Here is a 7121-nt window from a genome sequence, read left to right as displayed (position 1 = left end):
GTCTTATACTACACTGGTGGAGCCAGAGCCACACCAGTGGAGCTTACAGTACAGTCTTAGAAGACAGACAGGTCCAGAGTGCAAGGGCCTTCTCCATTCCCTCCTGGGCAATCAGAGAGATTAAGTACTGAAATTAGAAATGGCATCCAACATACACAACCAGACACTCTTGTGAAAGGCTAATGTAGCCAGCTTCTCTAGACCTGCAGCTTATCCTCACCCTTAGATGTATTTCCACTCCCTTGTCCTGGCTTGGCTTATGTGATATTTAGGTTCCTATTATCATGTTCATCCAAATGAATAGCCCTGTGTAGCTCAGTTGGTAGAGCATGGCGCTTGCAATGCCAGGGTTGTGGGTTCGTTTCCCACGGGAGCCAGTATGAAAAAATGTATGCACTCACTAACTGTAAGTCGCTCTGGATAAGAGCGTCTGCTAAATGACTAAAATGTAAATGTAATGAATAGTGTGTGGTACTTCGCTGCCCCCTACAGGGCTTTCTTTTCATGTACACACAGACAGACAGAGAGAGAGAGAGAGATATGATGAAAAAGAGAGGACAAAAGCCAATAAGAGAGTCCAATTCCAGCATCACTGTCTAGGAGGCTAGCTGACAACCAGTCAATAGTGCTCAGTAAGGAGGCCATGTAGCCCATAAAGATGTGTTATCTTCCATGTTCCTGAAGAAGAGGGCCCTGGAGACCTGTCCCAGCACAAAGCAGAGGCAGCAGAGAGCTCCTCTCTTCTTACAAATGAGCCACATAAGAGTCCATTAAAACCATGGAGGTCAGCACTTGTCAAATCCCAACATACAGTACAAGCTATCCAAGACCTTCAATATATAGCTGACATTGAAACAAAATAAAGTTATCTGTGTGGGTAGACTGCAATGGAGTGGGGGAGATAGAGGATAGTGGATACACTCTAAAAAGTACAAGATTCACTTTCAATTGTATTGTGAAGTGGTATAGATAAAGGATCAATACATGTGTATGCTGCTTTTAGATATTGTTACAATGTGAGATGCTTGAGCTTGTTTGAAGAAGAGCAGTTCTGTTCGTGGTGAAAAAAACTAAAGCAGCAAGGTTACCTCTGGGACAGCTCCATTGTATACTACATCAAACAACTATTCCCTATGCAGTGCTACTTTTGACCAGGGCCCATATGGCTCTGGTCAAAAGTAGTGCACTATTCACAGGGAATAAGGTGGCATTTGGGATACAACCAAACTCCCTCCTAAAGCAAGCAAACATCCAGAATTAGCCTTTTTAAAGTATGTAGAAGTGAAACAAATATGCAAAGGCATATTATGACGTTTGAAGGGTTTGTGTTCAAGTACCCTTTATGACTGGTGGCTTAATGGAAGACTGGTTATTTGCTATGACACTGTTAAGCCAAGGATCAACTCCTGCTCTCTGCAGCATTGAAGGGGATGATTTGTTCAAGGCAATCTACTATTGGGATGCATCATGTGGCGTAACTCAAGGCCATGGGGCAGAGAGAAACCTTTGCAGTTTTATAGCTAATCTCATGCTGTTCTACACATTTTGCCATGGCGCCTAGGCAAAGAGCTCCTGTATATTTTCTATTAAATTTCTAACACACTGGCCCATTCCCCCCCCTTGAGACCCCCACAACGGCCTTTTTTTTTTTTCTCGAGGCCCCCACACCAGCCCATTTTATTCCTTGAGGACCCCATTATTAGCCAGATAATGATCATTTTGCAAAAATAAAACAAAAAAGTTAGACAGGCCCACTAGGCTAAAATGGACTTTCCTTCTGGCATTTGACAGAAATGCCAGATGGGCAGTCTGCCCCTGTGTCCTCTAGTGCGAGTTATGTTTTGCCCTGTCCAAGAGAAAAGTTGGAGAACTTTTTGCGACATGCTGACTAGAGGTCTGTCAACCAATTAGATACAAGCAACGGTGTTCTTCCTGCCTCAATGCCCCTCCCGCTCAACACGTACATCTGCCCAATCGAAAGTATGAACTGAAATTTTAGGCTCTAGTGAAAAATAACACATGACAGTCTATAAGGAAGTAGGTCTATAAAGGAAGTAGGTCTGCTATAGTGCCTCTTCTTCGCCCATATTGGATAACAGGTGTTGTTTACAGTATCAATAATAAAGCTAGAAAATGACATGTAGTAGCCTAGGCTGGAATTAATTAAGTCAACCTCGCCAGTGAGCTTATCTTCGAGGTCAGCACTATACAATGATTAGCTAACTTCGGATGTTTACAGAGGGGTGAAAGAGCACTTGTAAATTTGTCCGATGAACTCTCAAACTGGTGAAAGAGACTGGGTATATTCAACTGAAATTGGAAATACTTGCATTATCTGGTAATTACCTAATTACTTAATTTTTTCTCCACTTTGAATTGTCATAATTGAATATATTGAACTTTGGAATGTTGGCAGTGGTTTCGTGCGTAAATGTCATTTAGCCAACCTGTCAAAACATTTGAGGTGGGTATATAGACTGTGTAGATAGTATACATACTGTAGGCCTAGCGTTGTTTGATAACTATTTGTAAATAGCATATTACTCTAAATCATTTTACTTTTTCAACTCCAGTAATGGACCCATTTGACGCCACCTCTCCGCGCAAGGTTCTGGAGCGAAGTCTCTACTCTGCTGGGATGCAGCCCGACATCGAATGAAGTAGCCACATATCTAGACAATCACGACGAACTAAAGCACCTACGTGAACAGTTTCTATTACCCAAAGTTGCAGAACTCCCTCCTTGTAAGTGAAATGGCAAGCAGGCTTTTTATGCTTTTTAATGTTATGCAGGCTTTTTATGCACTGGCTAGTTGCTTCTCCATCTCCCCATAGCAGTCTGTGGAGTGTCATCATGTTATTATCTAATGTGCCGGAAAACCTCTGGCACTTACTAACTTGTGGTCAGAGTTTTTCTGGGTACAATGAGCCTTGCTTGTCCCACGTTAGTTGAAAGAATGGGCTGCTGTATAGTCACTATGGGGAGCTCTTTCTAGAGCACCCAGTTAAATTGTGCATAAGAGCATTTTTTTAAATCTTTAAATGTTTAAACTAGTGATAAATATGCTGTATGTGATTATTGAAAGCATCTGTGTGTTTGCTTAATTTACTATCATCCTAAATTAAGATGTTTAATTATTTTGCCATATCTAATTAATGTATAGTACGCTACTTTCCATGATGTGGAAAGCTACATTACACAAGCTGACGTTTTGACCACATCGAATTGGAGGGAATTCCACATGCTTTTTTACCTCAGATTGGTGATGTTAGTATAACAGTTTATAGTCAACATGATGACACAAAATCAATTGCTTAAAACATATCAATATCTTTAGTTTTGTACTGTTGATTTTGTCATAGGCACTGGGGGTCGCCGGACAAAGGACGCAGCTATCATTTCTTTTTCTCAAATTGCACGGATAATTCGGGGAGGTCTCAATATGGGGCGGTCTCAGTATAAATCGCTGGCCACACACCTATACACTGATTTGACAGTCAAACTATCACGTAAATAACAGCAAACCGTTGTCACTGTTGATATCCTATGGCGGGTCATGATTTGTTTCCTTTTCCGTGATGGCAGCCTCCCGAAATCAACATCCGCCATTCCAAAACATAGACATAAGCCTTCTACAAGTTATCTAACCAACTATGTATAGGTTATTAAAGTTTCCATGTGGCCTTTGAGTCGTGTTAGTTTAAACAGTGCTACACCCCAAATGTTTGCCAGCTGTTCTATTGATTTCAGTGTTGCATTACACTTACCACGTTGGCAACCCACTTGAAACAAAATGCAACACTTCAAAATGTAGCTAGCTGTTTTCTACAAATTGTCCTCTAACCAGTGATGTACACATTATTCCCATATTCTGTGTGTTTTTTTAGCTGTGTTAGTTTTAACAGGACATGCAAGCTCATCTACCCCCTCTCGCGCAAATAATTTAAACGTGATAATCGATAGGAGTGATTGACAAAACAGTGTTGCGGTTTCTCTTTCTGTTTTGGTGACCCCTGTATCAAAATTCAACATTCCAAAATGTAGCTGACTGTACTGCAGGTTGTCCTCTAAGCAGTGATGTAAAAATATTTATAGTTTCCATGGGTTTTTGAGTTGTGGTAGTTTCAACACTGGCCCACTCTTCCATGCCGATTTGCTTTGACTCAGCAACATTTGTGGGTTTTCAAGCACGATCTGCTCGTTTCAAGTCCTACCACAACATCTCAATTGGGATTAGGTCTGGACTTTGACTAGGTCATTCCAAAACTTCAAAATGTGTTGCTTTTTTAGCCATTTTCATGCAGACTTGATTGTGTGTTTTGGTTCATTGTCTTGCTGCATGACCCAGCACTGTGGAATGCAGTGTTCGGTTTTCACCAGGCATAATGGGACCCATGTCGTCCAAAAGTTATACTTTTGACTCATCTGTCCATAGAACATTCTTCCAAGAGTCTTGATGATCATCGAGGTGCTTCCAGGTGCTTTTTGGCAAACTTGAGTCAACTTTTTGGACAAGATGGTACCCATGGACACTTACAGAGTGAAATTGAGTCTTAAAATGTAGTATAAAGAGTACAATTGAGTGTTGAGAAATATTTTATTAAGTTATTAAAAGTGACATTTATGTACCCTGATCAACTGCCATGTTTTCAACCTGTCAGGCCAAGGAGTTATTGAGTGTAAGGGGCCAATTACTTTTTCACACAGGGGAATTGGGTGTTGCATAACTTTGTTAATTAAATAAATAAAATAAGTATATATTTTTTGTTATTTGTAAACTCAGGTTCCCTTTATCTTTATATTAGATTTTGGTGGAAGATCTGATAACATTCAGTATCAAAAATATGCAAAAATAGAGACAATCAAAAAGGGGGCAAATACTTTTTCACAGCACTGTATGTGTAGATAGATAGTACATTATATGCTTAGGTTTTCAATATATCACAAACTGTTTCTGCATATTGGTTATTGATTTGGACACTTTTGACATTGGGCTATTTATCAATGTCTTGTCAACAAGAAGCAGCGACATCATCATTTTCAACTTAAGTTTTAGGAATATAAATGGAACTTTCAACATTAATTTCCAATGGTATTGTACTTAATCAGGTGAATGAGTCCAAAAACGTGCTGTGATTTGATTTATTTTGATGAGACTGTGTACCAGAAATCACCAAAATGGTTTTGCCCTGCCTATAGGTCTACAAGATCCTACATATAGTGAGGAAATTACCTGCCTGGTCAGATATAATGTGGTCGGAAAATATTGCAGCTGGGATATGTATTATAGCTGGAAGAGAGTGATTCTCACAACATATGGGTTGAGCTGAAAAAGGAAATGTTAGAATAATGTGACTAAGCACTTTCATTTAGCTAAGTGTTTGAAAGTTGAATCATTTTAATGACATATTCTTCAACTGTAAAACAAAGCATCTTTCTGGGGCCAAGAAGTATGCCATGATTTGAACAATGCAGGGAAGCTTCTTAGTAAAAATGTGTGGATTGATTATGCTAATGCTCTGTTAATGTTACCCTAGCTGACCTTACGCTTTGTGGATGGCACCAAGCAATGCATTTACTTTGTGGGAACTCACTTGGCCTCCAGCCCAAAATGGCCAAGAAGTACATCGACGAGGAGTTGGATAAATGGGCTAAAACGTGTTGTTCCCCAACGTTTCCCCTCAATGTCCGCTTTATGACACTGAATCAGCTCAGCTAATGTTTTAGTGAACTATTTAAAGTACAGTAATGGTGTGGATGAAATGTCCCCCATGAACCTTTCTCTTTGAAAATAATTGTCCTAACTTTTATCTGTGGAATTTGTATCCTATCCATGTAGCTGTGATCATTTGTCATGAGCACTCTCTCTCCCTGGTAGCAACATTAATTGCATTCAATTATCTTCCACTCTGCTCACCTCCTCTCTCTACTCAGCCTAACTAGCTCCACCTGCCCTGCTCTGCTCTTGTTACCTGGCCAGCTGCACTGCATTTCCCACTCACCATCCTCACCTTGCCTCACTCTGTTCTAATTACTCTGCCAGCTGAACTGCATTTCCCCACTACCTCTCCCAGTATATCAAGCCCTGGTTTTCAGCCAAGCCCTGTCAGATCGGTCTTCAAACCCGGACCAGTAACCTGCCTGTCTGCGCTCTGACTCCCTGTTTGTGATACCGATCCTTTCTTGACTGCCTCCCTTGTTCTACTGCCCCGGTCTATCCCAACCTGCCTTCTGGACCTCGACCTACTCTCCGATCTTCAGCCCCTCCGGTCTCCCGACCACCAGATGAGCGTGCCCAGACGTTTCACCACCCTCAGCCCGATACGCCGCTCCATCACTGGGGAACACACACACTAAGCACTTGGACTGGACACCCCCGGACATTTGGTGACCCCGAGCACAGGTACCCACAGGAGGACCCTGAAGCCCCCTGACACCCCTGGGACTCCTCTTCCCGCCTGTAACCTTGAATAAAGAACTCTGAATTTGAACTTGCGCTCTTGGGTCCTCTTCTGTTCGTGACAGAACGATCTGACCATCATGGACCCAGCGCACTCCCCTGACCACGATGGAGGAAGAGCCAGAGAGGACTGCCCTACAGCGACTGGAACGCTCTGAGGGAGACATAAATCGGATGGCTGGCGACATCGCTTCCTTCTCCAGCTATTCAACCAGCAGCAACAACAGTTCCAACTGCAGCAACAACAGCTAGCCCAAGCCCTGCAACTACTCTCAAGCCCGGCTACCCACCTGCACCCCCCTGGTCCTTTTGTTCCTGTACCACCGATACTCCTTCATCCCTCCGCTGGAGGTCCCAATGCTGCAGGCCCGGCAGTGCTGCCACCAGATCCCCACGCTCCTGAACCAAGGATTGGGAACCCGGAACGTTTTGATGGCAACCAGAAGCAAGTAAGACCATTCTTGAGCAGCTGCCGAATCCAGTTTGCACTACAGCCCAGGACTTTCTCAACAGAGGGAGCCAAGGTGGGTATGTCATCACACATCTCACCGGTCGAGCTCGGTTGTGGGGAACGGGCGAACGACCGGCAAACCCCAGCCTGTGCCTCCTTCAGTGCCTTTGAGGAGGAGATGTTAAAGGTCTTTGACCTAGGCTCGCCAA

At 42.7% G+C, this 7121-nt stretch overlaps 1 long non-coding RNA gene across 1 annotated transcript; it reads left to right on the top strand.

Annotated features, from left to right (window-relative positions):
* Nucleotides 1-2215: 2215 nt before the first annotated feature.
* On the top strand, nt 2216-5552 carry LOC123490875. Its single transcript, XR_006661082.1, has 3 exons — nt 2216-2338; nt 2574-2745; nt 5539-5552. It is a non-coding gene; the product is annotated as an uncharacterized LOC123490875 (long non-coding RNA).
* Nucleotides 5553-7121: the final 1569 nt, after the last annotated feature.

The sequence above is a fragment of the Coregonus clupeaformis genome, unplaced genomic scaffold (assembly GCF_020615455.1).
Source record: "Coregonus clupeaformis isolate EN_2021a unplaced genomic scaffold, ASM2061545v1 scaf5238, whole genome shotgun sequence".
In the NCBI taxonomy this organism is placed as follows: Eukaryota; Metazoa; Chordata; class Actinopteri; order Salmoniformes; family Salmonidae; genus Coregonus; species Coregonus clupeaformis.
Note: the sequence above shows the minus strand (reverse complement) of the source record. Positions and strands in the feature narration are given on the sequence as shown.